Raw genomic sequence first — 15472 nt, forward strand, 5'->3', positions numbered from 1 at the left:
GAACTAAAAGCCTGTTGGCTTTAGATCTGTATCTACAACACATAGTTAAATGCCAAAGCCAGGTTCTAAATCCTATTCTCTCCCAACCCAGCCCAACTTTCTTTCCATTATACCACGCTGTTTTTAAAAATGCCAAATCGAGTTGTATGTCACAGTGATCATCTTTTAATGAATGAAAATTTTTGAACTATTAAAATATGAATGATTGCATTAATGGTTTCTTGACTTGTATGTATGTGTGTTTGTACATTTGTTATTCAGTTGCTCAAGTTCTGTCCAACTGTTGATAACCCCACCTGCCGTTTTCGTGGCAAAGAATCTGGAGTGGTTTGCTATTTCCTTCTCCAGCTCATTTTATGGATGAGAAACAGAAGCATACCGGGTTAAGTGACTTGTCCAGGGACATACAACTAGTATGTGTTGGAGGCCAGATTTGAACCCACGAAGATGAGTCTTCCTGGCTCCAGTGCCAGGACTCTATCCACTGCACCACCTGGCTGCATGTACATATCCACACACAGACACTCACACACGTACACACAAACATATATATATATATATATATGTATATATATATGTATATATATATACATATATATATATGCAATGCTAAATATGCATATATCTATTTAATATATACAGGGATATATATCTACTTCTAAATAGATATATATATCTATGTTGATATAGATATATTTATAGTCAAGAAAAATAAATCAACATATTGGCCATGCATGAGAATGCTTGTCTCACTTTGTACCCTAGTTCAGTGCCTTTCTGCCAAGGGGAGAGACAAAAGTTTTCTTTCATCTTCAAAAGTCCTGCTGAGAGTTCTGCCTTGGTCAGAGTTCTGAAGTCTTTCAAAGTTTTCTTCTTTCATATTATTATGTGGTCATGGTATAAATCATTCTCCTGCTTCTGTTCATTTCAGCCAGGCAGGTGGGCAATAAAATTTATTGTGTTTTATTAAATATAAAATACATATACAATAAGTATATACGCATGTATGCATGCATGTATATCTGTGTACATGTAATATACATACACACATGTAATATACATACATATACATACACACGTACATATATACTAGAAGCAAGAGCTTCAATTGTCAGAGAGCGAGTGGCTAGTCGATAGTGATAGGTTAAAAAACCCACCAATATAATATTTTTTAAATAGAAGAAAACAAAAAGTATAGAAGAATTAGATATGTCCAATTTGTTAATGCTTTGTTGAATTGTATACATGTAGATGCATGTGTGTATGTGTGCATGTATATACATATATGCATATTTTTTTTAAAAGCAAGCTTCACAGTTTTTTTATACAATTCTATTCCTTGTTCTTTAAATTCTTGGATATTTGTTGATGATTCAGTTTACAATTAAAAAAGACATTAAAACAAAAATGACGAAAAGGGTCTGATTCATAAAAAGCCAAGGATATTTATTTCTAAAAGGCAATAAAGCTCTTCTTTCAGGGTTTTCCTACCATCTTGATCCTGTTCCATGAACTCTTACATGTTCTTGCCTTGTTGCCTCTGATTAGGACCCACATCTCTCATGAACCAAATACAGGAATGACTCATCTGCACTGACCTTCCAGTCTGTCCCACCCCTGTCTTGGTTAACACTTTTCTGACAATAAGATCTCTGTCTCTTTCTGTCTCTGTCTCTGTCTATCTCTGCCTGTGTCTCTGTCTGTCTGTTTCTCCATGCATCCAGGATATTTTCCAAGTCTTAATGCAGTGATATACGTGTGTATGTATACACACACACATACATATATGTACAGCACACATATGAATATGCATGTGTATTTTTGTGCATGTGTATGTAAATGGTAATATTGTAAGCACAGTATTCTATATGCAGGAGACTTTGATAAATGCTATTATCAAAAAAGTGTTGAAAAAATGTTAAGGATGTTTTGAGTTCAGAACCAACTTTCATCTGCATTTGTGTGTGTGAAACTTTTTGTCTGGCTTCTTGCTCTGATTATTTAACAATTTCTAAGATACAGGGCATTAATACCTTTTCTGCAATCATCCAGGTAGTTGTTTCATCTCTTCAGTTCTGGTCATACTTCCACAGGTGAACCAGGTAATGGAGAACCAGTGGCTGTGGTTCAGAGTCAGATGTGTCTTATCAATTTAGATGCCCTACCAGAGAGAGCATTGGTCATGAAGCAATCCCTATGAATCATTATTTTGGGCATTGATTAATGCTCCTGGTCATTTTTTAACATATTGATCCCCGTTTATTTTTGCCAGGATACATATACATCTCCTTTGTTTTCTAATAAATGAAATGTAAATCTCCTTAACTCATAGGGTCATTGGGAGTAGTTATTGATCATCAGGTGGTTCGGTTCTTGTTTCTAAAATATTTTACTAAGTATAAATGACCACAAGAAGTGATAAAATACATTAAATAAGAAATAAACTTTGGGATAATACAACAGTATATTCTTAAAATTTTAAATAACTGTAGTTAGTGTAATATCTTTGAAAAATGATGCTATTCTCAGTGCAATGGAGAATAATTTAAACTTTTTCAGAATCCTGGTAAAAGATTCTTGTGATACATGGTTCATTGCTTATAGTTTTAAATAATCCCTTCTATTTTCTGCAGAGACTCTGGAGTATCTCTCCTAATTATGACTAAAATTTGGGTTATCAACCTAAAAACCACTGTAAATAATATGATGACTTTTAGAGTGAAAGTCTCAGTACAGACTAAATGATAAAAAACCAGAGATGGCTGCTAAATTCTGCCAATTTTGCCTTATAGAATATAATCTTTACTCAAACATCAACTTAGAAATTGAAAAAATATACTTTCCAGGAACATTATAAAAATGAGATACTAGTACGAAACAGCAACAACAAAAAAAACCTCAAGTTTTTAACTGCTTATCCCTGGCTCTTCTCTCTTATTAACTTAACAATCTATGGTTGTTATGTAGCTTTCATACCAGAAACTTTTTTCATCCGGTAAATCTCCAGCACAGTCTCAAGTGGTTGCTTTTGATCATCCAGTTAAGTGTGAACCCATGAAATATGCCATACTTAAATTTATCTCTTTCAGTGATTGTTTTTTTCCCCCCCAGCAAGGCAGCAGTAGAACTCTTCCCAGGTATTCATTCTCTCTGATTGATTCAAAGGAGATTTAGCTATAATATCTTCTGAAAATGTTGGCTGTTTCTATGACAATCTCTACCTACTCAAGGATGTCTTGGCATATGATAGAAGTATAAAGTTATAGAAGAGACATTCAAGATCACTCCTATCAACCATGCCCTTTTATAGAAGTGAAAACCTAGGATCAGAGAAATTAAAATGGTTAGGCCAAGGTAAGACTGGTAGTAAACAGCAGAGAATAATAAATAGAATTCAAGTCATTCTAATCTTAGACCAACATTATTTTCATTCTTTTATATACTCCTTCAGGATTCATTTCATTTTATCTAAACTAGGAATTCTACCTGGGATCCAAGCAAAGTGTCCTAAAGAGATCTGTGGATTGATTTCAGGGGATCTGTGGGCCTATATAAGAATATATACACATACGTATTCACAAATTTTTAAATAAAATTTAATATTTCCTTCAATTATACTAGAAAATTAATCTGAGGAAGGTCCATAGGCTAAGAATCTATTTAGGCAATCAGACACTAAGTTTCTTAGGTTCTTTTACTTTCTTGGACTCATTGAAATTAATGACTTTCCATTCTCTTCTAAGTACTCAGGAATGACTTAGATTTTTTTGTTTGTTTGCTCTTTACATGCTAGGTCAAGGCAACTGTCAGCTCTTAGAACTTTAGGTTTCTAACTGGGAAATCTACTTAAGGAAAGTTTTTAAAAAGGTGTGCTTTTTCTTTACCCTCATATCATTTTCTAGTTGTAAATGAACATATCAAAATCCAGTTTTTAAACAGATATACAGTAACTTCCAATATGCAATACTTTCCCTAAACTCCCTAAAAAACAGTAAATAATTTAACTATAGAAGATTTGGAAGCCATTTTCTTTAGGTGATAAAGACCATAGTATGACCCACTTAAGGCTGCCAAATTATACATTTGTTTATTTATTATATTCCTGTAGCATCTTCACTCTTCAAATAATTATGAGGCTTAAAACTGCATCTTGGCATTGTCTTTTATTTGTTAATTCAATGTAGGAGTTGTTTACTCTCATTTTATCCTTATCTTTTGTGATTACAATGCATTTTTACACATTTGCAGTTAAGCAGGCTTGAAATATTTCTTTGAAAAATTTGGGATCGTTGTATAACTTTTTACTCTGTATTTAATTACATTTGTATTGCCTATCCCTTGTAATTTACTGCACTTAATAAAGCATAATAAAGTGGAAACTCCATGAGTTTCTTAGGGAATCTACAAAACTAATGATTCTCTCAGAAAAAAAAAAACTGGCTGCCTCACCCCATTTCTCTGCAGGTATTTAAAAGCAAAATGTAATAGGGAGGTGTCATGTTACTAAGGCTTCATTACTTTTACAAAGTACACCAGAGGATACTTACTAGCAAGGTGTAGGATATTACATTAAACAATTAAAACTAAATTGCTCTGCAGAGAAAAAGGGAGAGAGAGATGTAACTGTGCTTTAAAAAATCAACTTTCCCATGCCTTCATAGAAACATGGTTTCTTATTATAACACTAATTAATAAAGTTGTTGTAGTGATTATTATTTGGGGATATTCTTGTTAATGATACTTTTGTCTGGGATAGAATTGTGGGTGGCTGTCATTAGTTTGTATCATGGTTTTTATAAGATGTTTCTTTGTTGTACTTATTAAATGAATTGAAGGAAATTATCTCTGTATATATTTCTCTCTATATATGTATGTGCATGGACTCCTACTGTCTCTATGTGTGTGTGCATATGCATATGCAAGTGCATACATGTTTATACATACTGTACATTTAGCAACCATCAACAAAGCCAGTCAAACATCCTACCCAAATCCCTTAGCATTTCTGAAGGTAGAAGCAATAATTAATGAAAAACAAATATGATGCTATAGTTTTATGGCCCATTTCAGGTCTGTATGATAATGTCACTTTGTATCTTTTTTTCTTTCCTTTTTACCAGGTGGCATGATGGATAGAATGCAGGATTTGGAGCCAGGAAGATAAGAGTTTGAATCTTGTCTCAGACAATTACTTGCTATTGATGGTTCTTCATTTTTGAAGAGGACCACTGATGTCTTGACTTGTGTATGAATTGGATTTAAGTGAAGCAGAGTTGCAAAAGTTGTCAGCCTCATTCTCTCTTCCAACGTCAACAAAAACCAGTGGCAAAAGAAAACTCAGGATGACTGGCAATGGCCTGGGATGCAGTGGATGACTTCGGTGTCTTCAATGTCTGACCAAGCTCTAAGTGCTCCATAGCACCTGCTTCAGCTGCCTTCGTGGCTGTTCTGATCACCTATTCCACTGGGGGAATTCTACATGTGCCTGAGGTAGGCATTCCCCTAATTCATCTGTTGCTTATCCTCAACCTGGTTTAGCCTGTCTATTAAAATAGTATATGGGGTCTTCAGGGAGGACTAGCACTTCTGGTGCGAGGGCTTGACAAGGCCTTTTCCAGGGCTGCTCATCCACCTTTGGTGGCCACCTTTCACCCAACTCTCATCTGTGTTTCCAAGAAGCTGTAGTATGCATTGTGGTCCTACCCCTGTATTTGCTGTATGATCCATGATCCTGAGGAAATCACAGTCTCTCTGTGGCTCAGTTTCCTCATTTGTAAAATGAGGATAATAATACCACTTACCTCACAGATTTGTTATGAGAATCAAATGAATTAACAGATGGAGAGTACTATGTAAACCTTAAAGCACCATCTAAATGCTAATGATGATGATGGTAGCTATCATCAACTTCTTTTAAAATAATAGTAATCAATACAGATATGATTCTTCTGCCTTTACTCTGAATTACCTTATCTAGATAAAGTTTTTATACTGATAATTTTTATGATACCACAGTGTCCTCTAGAGGCAGCTAGGTGGTGCAGTGGATAAAATACTGAGCCTGAAGTCAAGAAGACTTATCTTCCTGAGTTCAAATCTGGCCTCAGACACTTATTAGCTGTGTGACCCTGGGCAAGTCATTTTACTTTGTTTGCCTCAGTTTCCTTCTCTGTCAAATGAGCTGGAGAAGAAAATGGCAAACTACTCCAGTATCTTTTCCAAGAAAACCCCAAATGCGGTAATGAAGAGTTAAACAAGACTGATATGAGCAAATAATATCGTCTAGTGTCAAGAAGATTTGGATTTAAATTCTGCCAGGGACATGTACTAGCTATGTGACTAGGGGCAATTTATTTAAGCTTTCAGTACCTCAGTTAATCTTTTCATAACATAAGTTACAGATGACCTACTTAATTATGTCAATGGAGGGAATTTTCATTATTGTGAGTTCATCACACAGATGCAATCACAGTTCTGAATACACACATACATATAACATCTACCTATCCTATCAACTAAATATATCTTTATATTTATACAGATGTATAGATTATATCTATTTAAAATGTTTTCTCTGTGTGTGTTTGTGTAAAAGCAAAGTCCCCTCAGGTATTTCTCACTGTCTCTTTCTGTCTGTCTTTCTTTTCGCGTGCACACACATATACATGCACATTATATATACATATGTTTGGTTTCATATATATGACATATAATTATTGAACATATCACGTTTTAAAAATTCAAGATAATTTTCCCTGCTTTTACCTACTAGAAAGCAGAATGTGAACCTTGAATGGCTTCCAAGTAGACTTAACATGACTGAAACAACATATATTTTTAATGTGAAATATGCAAAGAGCTATTGTACAAAGTAAGATTTCTACATTGTATATTGTAATGCTGTCTTAATAAAAATAATCTTTATCTATTTCCAAGCTATAAGTAGAAGAACACTATAAAATCTCTATTTATTGCTGACATGTACTATGAAACAAGTGAAATATCCAACAATAATTTTAAATAAACCTCATTCTGACTTTGAAAAAAAACCAGCACATACTAGTTAAACAAAAATAAATTTCCTAAGTGAAGTTGTGAAAGTACACGTGTATATCAGCTACATGTAACACATAAATATGTGGGATACACACATTTATTTCAGGTTAACAAACATAATATAGACAAAGGTGCATGTAGCAGAATATATTTAATATGTATGTTCACATATAGATATATCCTATTTCATTATATATCATAATTTATTCAATCAGCTATTCTCCAGAAAATTCTTACAAATTATAATATCATTAAAATAGCAAAACAAACCAACAAACAAAAACAAATAACCCCCCAACACACACACACCAACTCTTCCACTCATTTCCCCAATCTGATTTCCTTCCAGTCGTAAGATAAATGTTGCCCTTGTTAAAATTCAAAGAGTAGCAATGTGGCGTAGTGGAAGCAGGAGAACATGGGTTCAAGTCCTACTTCAATTACTTATTTAATTGTGTACTAGCTGTATGATTCTGGATAAGTCACTTCAATTATCTGAGCCACTGTTTCTTCATCTGAAAAATGGGTTGGTGGAAGCCTCCATGACCTCTAAGGTGATTTCTGGGTCTAGACAGATGATCCTTTAAGTCTCAGGCCTTCCCCACTACATCATGCTATTAAATTGTAAGCTACTGAGGAGGGAGGGAGGACAAAGTAAGTGTCACACATCATCATATTTCCATTCCCCACCCACAACTCCAAGATAATAGGACATCTCCAAGATAATAGGACATCTCCAAGAACTGATAGGTATTAACTATAACAGATCTATCTCACAAGTGCCAAATAAATAAGAAGGTGAGGTGGCTGACTAATATCTTTATTGGATATTGGTGAAATGAGAAGACTCTATAGAGGAGATGATTCTAAACAATTTTGAAGGAACAGAGAAGCTTGACAGAGAAAAGGGAAAATAGCATTCAAGAAGAAAGAATAGTAAGGAAAAATGACATGATGGTAGCAAAATCATATGCAGAAGACAAGAAGAATGCTTTTTGGATAGAATTGAGAGTGTGAGTTTGAGTATTTCAGACAAATGGGATGATGATAGTGATTAGAACATGGACTTAAAAACACTTGATCGTTTTTTTCAAAATCATAAATTATTTTAATTTTGAAGAACATCTCAGATGCCATTTAGTCTAACATATATTTGAAGATGATGCCTTTACCACATACCTGATGTATGGTTATCCATCCTTTAAGGGTCTGAAGAGCCCTAGTAAAGGGGAGTCCACTACCAACTAAGGTGCCCCATTTTAGATCTTGGTTACTTACAATTCTTCTTCAGAGTTGTAAGATAACCCTGAAGGATAATCAATCCCACTTCACTTATGTGATTCCAAGACTATCAGTTAGGAGCCATTTAGTCCAGTGGTAACCAACAGAAATGAGAGTCACTGACTTGTACATAAGGATTCCTTTGGTCCATATAGCAACTTTAAAATTTAGTTTTAAGATGTGATTTTATTGTATTTTTGTACTTATCACATTTTTATTTTGTTAGGTATTGTCCAGTGACATTTTAATCTGGTTCTGAGTTTTGTGGGATGCATGCAGTCCACGAACCATATGTTCACCTCTGACTTACTCAGCAAACCTAAAAAAAATAAATGTTTAGACAGGGATATTTACTAAAGCAGACCAAGAGAAATAATTTGTACAAAATATCTTCCCTCCCAAAGTATATAGAGAGTTCTGGTGAAAGGGGACTTAAGCTAAAGAATAGATGTGAAAAATGAATATTTCTCCAATTATTTAAATCTGATTTTAATTTTATAAAAAAGTTTTTGTTTTTATAATTTTGTTTATATAGTTCCTGAGTTTGTTTTGGCAGGTGTACTCCCAGATGTTTGATACTGTCTAGTGTTATTTTAAATGGAGGTATCTCTTACTATCTCTTCTTATATGGTTTTGTTTGAGATGAATAGGAAAGCTGATGATTTATGTAGATTTACTTTATATCCTGCTACTTTGCTAAAATTATTAATTGTTTCAACTAATTTTTGAGTTGAGTTTTGGGGATTTTCCAGGTATATCATAATATCTGCAAAAAGAAAGTTTTAGTACCTTATTCTCTATTCTGATTCCTTCTATTTCTTTTTCTTTTCTTATTGCTACTGCTAGGATTTCCAGTACATTGGAGAATGACCAAACAAGTTGTGGTATATGATTGTGATGGAATACAACAGTAGAATAAGAAATGATAAGCTCATTGATTTTAGAAAAAAACATGGATAGAATTGCACGAAATGATGAAGAGCAGTATGAACAGACCCAAGAGAACATTGTACATAGTAATAACAATACTGTTTTAAGAACTTTGAACGACTAAGTCATTTTGACTATTATAAATACCCAAATTAACTGCAAATGACCTATGAAGGAAGATGCTATCTGCATCCAGAGAAAGAACAGAGAAATTGAAGTATGAATAGAATATTTTTACATATGTATGTATGCATATTTATGTCTAATGGTAGCCAACTCTAGGGTGGTGAAGTGGGGAAGGAAAGAAAAAAAGGAAAATAAAGAAATTTACAAGATAACTTTTTGCATGTTTAAAATGAAAAGCAAGTTGTACATCACAGATTTTAGTTTCCTGTATAATTATCCATTTTTTATTCTGTGATGTTATAAAATTTTTTATTTCATTTAAAAAATAAAGTAAATATAACTAAAAAAAGGCAAAGGGGTAATTCACAACTTCTGGTCCGTAGAAGTTCTTTTGTTTCAGCTGATGGCACAGTATACAGAATGTTGGGCTTGGATTTAGGCAGATCTGAGTTCAAATCCAGATTTGCTGGCTATGTGACCCTCAGTAAATCACTTAGTCTCTATTTACTTCAATTTCCTCAATCGTAAAATTGTGATAATGCTAATGTTCCTTTCAAGTGTGGTGAATTTCCATACATCTGTCCTGTGGACTTCAACTGATCTAGGGGTATCATTTAGTTCACTGAAGAGAATTTGGGAACTTCAAGTTCTTCTGGACCCTTCAAAGCAAAAAATGTACAGGTAGGAGACCTGGTCTAGTCTAAAGCTGAGGTCACTGCTTCCTCTCTGGGTCATTATTCTTCAGGGATGTGCTAGAAAGTTACACTTGCTCAAATTTCTGGAAAAGCATCACATTCCAGCTAGTTGGTATTTTTATAATGGATTCAGAGTCCATAATGAAATTCCTCAGCCAAATGGAGCAGACCTCTTGTCTGGAGTCATTTCATTTTATGAAATGGCTTTCAAAGGCTTTTCACGCTCAGTCTAAGGACTCTGGATAGTTCAAAAAAAGTTCTGCTATAGCTGAAGTATCAGGCTAAAATGGGGGGGTTGGTTTCAATCCCAGCATTAAATATATAATACCATGAGCTTGAGGGCCTCTTCTGAATAGCTTCCAGGGGTTCTATTGTTCTTTCCTAAAATGCAGCAGTAGCCACAAATGACTAGAATTTCAGATGTGTTCTCCCTACTGCAAGCTCAGAGGGACTCTTACCTCACTAGACTGGAACACCAATACGTAAGATTCCATTTGCTTTCATGGTTGACATTTTATGCTCCTAGTTCACATTGAAATTGTAGCCTTTTAAATCCCTTGGTTCTTTTTCAGCTGTGTCTAGAACCTCTCCCACCTTGTACTTGGAAGGTTGATATCTTTGAAGAAAAAAATAAGATTTTCCCACTCTCCCTGAGAAAATTTCCCATTTTTTGTCTCCCTTTGTCTCTCAAATAGCAACTTGATTGTGTCACTTTCTCTTCCAAATGTATCCTTAGGTCACTTTGTCTTGACTGTATCTTTATAAACTTCTTTACAGGATCAGAACATTGTGCAACAAGTATGTCTGATTCAATAATTTTTCTGATATTGTTCTTCAGAATTTAAAAAAAAAATACTTTGACATAGACTTTGGAGTTTATTGACACCCTGCCTTCCTGATTTGTTATGTTTTATCCTTGGGGGGTGGAGAGAATTTTATTTTTCCCGGCATTTTTTGTTTGTTTTGTTTTATTCTTACCATTTGATGGACAACAATAGAATTTAGATGAGGCAGTTATCAATAATAGCTGATATTTGTGTAATTTTCCTTAAGGTTGCAGAGGACTTTTCCAATATTAACAGATGTGATTTATGGGATAAATCTGTGAGATTAGTGATATCAAGTATGATACAATTTCTTTCATTTTACAGATGAGGAAACTGAGCCTCAAACAAAGTAAGTGACTTGACCAAGGTCATATAACTAGTAAGTAGCAGGCAGGGATTTGAATAAGCCCTTCCCACATTGAATGTTATGTTTTTTTTTCATTATATTTCTTTTCTCCATTTCAAATTCTGTTCATTTCCATTTGTTTCAAACATTTCTTAAAATTATACTAATTAAAAGTATACCATGGCCAAAGCGTTGTTAGATGACAATCACAGGAGGACAAAAAGGAAATACTATATATCATAAAAAGTATAGCCTGCTCATGATGTAGAACAAAGCATATAGATAAATAAAAACAATTTAATTTGTTGAAGAATAGAGAACTAATTGCTAGATATGGGATGGGGGATTGGAAAGTTTTTTATTTTAAGAAATTCTTCTTGAGATAAGAATTCTGAGAGGCAAAGGAATCATAAAGAGAGGAACACCCAGTAAAGGAGAGGTAGACAAGGTAATGAATATATTTTGAAAGGAACCAGGATTTGATGAGCAGAAGATGGAAACAGAAGTGACATAGGCTACACAGGAACTTAGAAATAATAAGGAACAGATTATAGAATGTACAATGTAAGGGCAGAGGACATAGGAGAACAGAGGCTGAGAAGAGGTCAGGTTGAGCTGAATGGCTGAAAAAAAATACAGAATGGTGACAGGGCAAGGGAGTTTTCATCTTTACAAAGAGAGATTCTGAATCACAAAGATTAGGGACAGTAAGAAGTGGGCATTTGTTACATGTGAGTTCTGAGAATTACTAGGTGACCAGAGCAGAGGTGTTGAACATGTGGCCAGTATGCAGCCCACAACACTTTTGAGTGCAGCCTGGACCACATTAAAATATAATTGGGAAATATTTAACAAAATAGATAAAAACACAAACAACATGGACAATATTGCATTTTAAAATTAAGTCAATATGTAGTCCATAGGAAACCTTATACATGAATCACTTGCCCCTGTTTTTGTACTTTTAATATTTTTATTGATTTTTTTTGTTTCTTAGACCATCTCAGTATTCCATATATTCCCCTCCATCCCTCACCTGAGAGCCATCCCATATAACACATTTTTTTAAAGAAAAAAAAGTTAGATAACTGACTGATACACTGAGAAAGTCTGAAAATATATACAATATGTAATACCTGTGAACCTCTCACGTCCACCAAGGGGTAGTTTAGGGTAGTCTTCTCATAATTCTTCATTTGAGTCTTCCTTGAGCTTTATAATTTTGTTACATTTACTGTTGGTTTTTTTTTTTTTGGTGTATCATTGTTCTTTCCATTTACATGGTTGTAGTTACTATGTATATTTTTTTTCTTAGCTCTGTTTACTTTTCTCTGTATCAGTTTATATAAATCTTTTTATGATTCTCTGTATTCATCACATGCATCATTTCTTATATTGCAGTAATATTTCATTACATTTGTGTACGATAGTTTATTTAGTCATTCCCCAACTGATAGACATCCAGTAGCACCTGTTTCTTTTTCAGTTTGATGTCACTGGACTACTTAGACAATAAACATTTCTTAAGGCTGTCTTTTGTGCTAGGCACTATACTAAGTGCTGGGGTGCAAAAAGAAATAAAAGATGGTCCTTGCCCTTAAAAGCTCACAATCTCCAATCTCTAGTGTCCTATGGAGGTAGAAATCTTATTTGCGCTAATGTAATGGCTATGGTGATTGATTTTCAAATACTATGGATGTATACGGGAGTTTGGGTAGGGTTTCTAGATCAATAAATATCTGATGATTGAATGTCCAGGGGACTGACTGAACTCATATTTCCACCAATTCCTTTGATTCATCTGAAGATGAAGAGAATTTATGCTCAGAAAATGCTCCAAAAGTGCTTTACAAATATTGCTCCTAGCTAGGCTTGGTACTTGAGGCTCTGGTCCTGGTTGGGATCCTATCAGGACATCTGAGTCACTAAATGTAAGGTGGAATGAGGTACAATGGAATGTTATTGGCTTTGGAGTCAGAACATCTAGATTCATATCCTAACTCACTCCTGAGCAACCTCAGATAACTCAGTTATCTTAATTTCCTCATCTGTAGATGGAAAAAGTCAGATTAGTTGACTTTCTAAGGTCCCTTTCAGTTCTAGATCTATAATTCTATACTCTTCCTTGCTGATTGGGCACTCAGGGGACAGATTTAGATTCATTCTAATGTGGTAGGTATACAACCCAAAGATACCCCAAACAAGCTATGAATAATCTGTTCCACATTTGGCTTGGTGTCTGAGGCCTTGAACATGTATGTGGCCCTTGTAGAAGACATTTGGTGTTTCAGATCAGGACAGACTTAGGGTTTGAAATTTGGCACAGTGTCTGAGACCATTATCCTTGAAAGTTCTTTGGTGGTAAGAGTGCTGGTCTTGCAGGCCTGGCTCTGTAAGGGGTTTCTATTAGTGTGACTCTGATTATATATAAGTTAGTAAAGTTAGAGGCTAGAACTGGAACTCCCAATCTAGAGCTTTATATATATACATGCAGGAAATTAGGAATGTTGAGTGTGTCAACCATACTCAACTTGGCTCTGTGTGTTTCATAGAGAACAGGCCTAACTGATGCCTGCCACTTAAAGCCTTTAAGAGTCAGTGTATCAAGTCCACAGAATCATTTGATCATCTCTGGTTCTTAAGTGTCTTGAGTACAATCACATCTTTTTTTTTTCTTTTGGCTAGGCAATGGGGTTAAGTGACTTGCCCAGGGTCACATAGCTAGTAAGTGTTATGTTCTGAGGCCAGATTTGAAGTCAGGTCCTCCTGACTCTAAGGCCGGTGCTCTATCCACTGTGCCATCTAACTGCCCCACAATCACTTTTTTAATATACAGTGGAAAGAGCAGTGACTCTGAAGTCAGAGCTCCTGCGTACAAGTCCCATCTCAGACAAGTTTCCTGTGTGACCTTGGGCAAGTCATTTACCTCCCTAGGCCTCAATTTCCTCATTGATAAAACAGACAGTTCAGACTAAATGGCTCTGAGGTCCCTTCTAGCTCTAGCTCAATGTTCTGTATCTCTAACCCATTTGAATGTCCTCAGTGAGTTGATGCATCGGCATTCCTGAAGTTTGTGGTTATTTGAGTTGCAGAGAATAAAACCAGTACAAGCAGGCAGGGAGAATTATAGAGAAGGCACGACCATGCTGCAATATCAAAACTGAGTGAGTGTTGGTGGTAGAAACACAGAGAGGAAACAGGGTCACTTCACTGTATTACAAATGTGGTGTCATTTGTTAAGACAAATTGTGAGAGAGAAAAGAAAACATGCTCTGGATGAGAAATTTTGTGGATCAGTGGTCAATATTGATCAAAATGTTAGGGAGTGCAAAACTCTTCCAGGACATGTGCTATTGATTTATTTTATTGAGTTTCTACAAGTCTATCAGGGCTGTTACTCCTCAGTGGGTACTTTGCATCTGAAAACACAATTAAAAACCATTAATAATATTCACTTGGATAAAACATCTGCGGATAACAGCCACAGAGCAAATCTACTGCTTCATGTCGGATTTTGATAAAGGACATGACATAACATCACATGTGCAACTTATCCTCCTTAGCAACCTAAGAGACCATTGAAAAGCAGTTGCCAAGAAAGGGAGAATGGTGGGGTGGGGAGAGAGGGAGGAGGGTGGCTTTCAAATAAAGGTCAAATGAAATTGCTTTGGAAACCTCAGAGAAATGTTAAAGTAGTTACTTAAGGCAGGAGGTTTCTTACTGGAGGTGGTCCAGGAGTTACTGCATATTACAGAAAAGCTAGACAACAACATCCATCTATCTGTCTATCTATTTATCTATCTATCTATCTATCTATCTATCTATCTATCTATCTATCTATGTGTGTATATACACATATGTGCATATTTACATATACATGCATATATACAGAAAGAGTGATAAACGTAGGCTGCTATATTCAATTATGTTACTTATGGATACATTAGATTAGCTAACCATGGGTTGCAAAACTGCACAAAAGACTTTTATATAATAAAATGTTTAAACTAATGACCAAGTTTATGACAAAGTTTAGAACTTATGAATATAAAATAAAATATTTACTGATTTTTGAATGGGCTTCATCTGATGCAATTAAATTTGTATTCTCATTTGATTTCTATCTCAAACTAAATGTTTCCTTGAATCCAGGATATGCTGATATATGCCCATGGCTATATTATCACTAATCAGAGTTCAAATAAAGCTGT

General features: G+C 34.9%; 1 long non-coding RNA gene across 1 annotated transcript in view; it reads left to right on the top strand.

Annotated features, from left to right (window-relative positions):
• Nucleotides 1–15472, top strand: part of LOC144454847 (uncharacterized) — a 112475-nt gene that overhangs the window by 47565 nt on the left and 49438 nt on the right. Inside the window, exon 3 of the long non-coding RNA XR_013483409.1 lies at nt 5121–5490. This is a non-coding gene — a long non-coding RNA (uncharacterized LOC144454847). The remainder of the gene's footprint in view (nt 1–5120; nt 5491–15472) is intronic.

The sequence above is a fragment of the Phascolarctos cinereus genome, unplaced genomic scaffold, assembly GCF_003287225.1.
Source record: "Phascolarctos cinereus isolate Bilbo 61053 unplaced genomic scaffold, phaCin_HiC Scaffold_7;HRSCAF=346, whole genome shotgun sequence".
Classification (NCBI taxonomy): Eukaryota; Metazoa; Chordata; class Mammalia; order Diprotodontia; family Phascolarctidae; genus Phascolarctos; species Phascolarctos cinereus.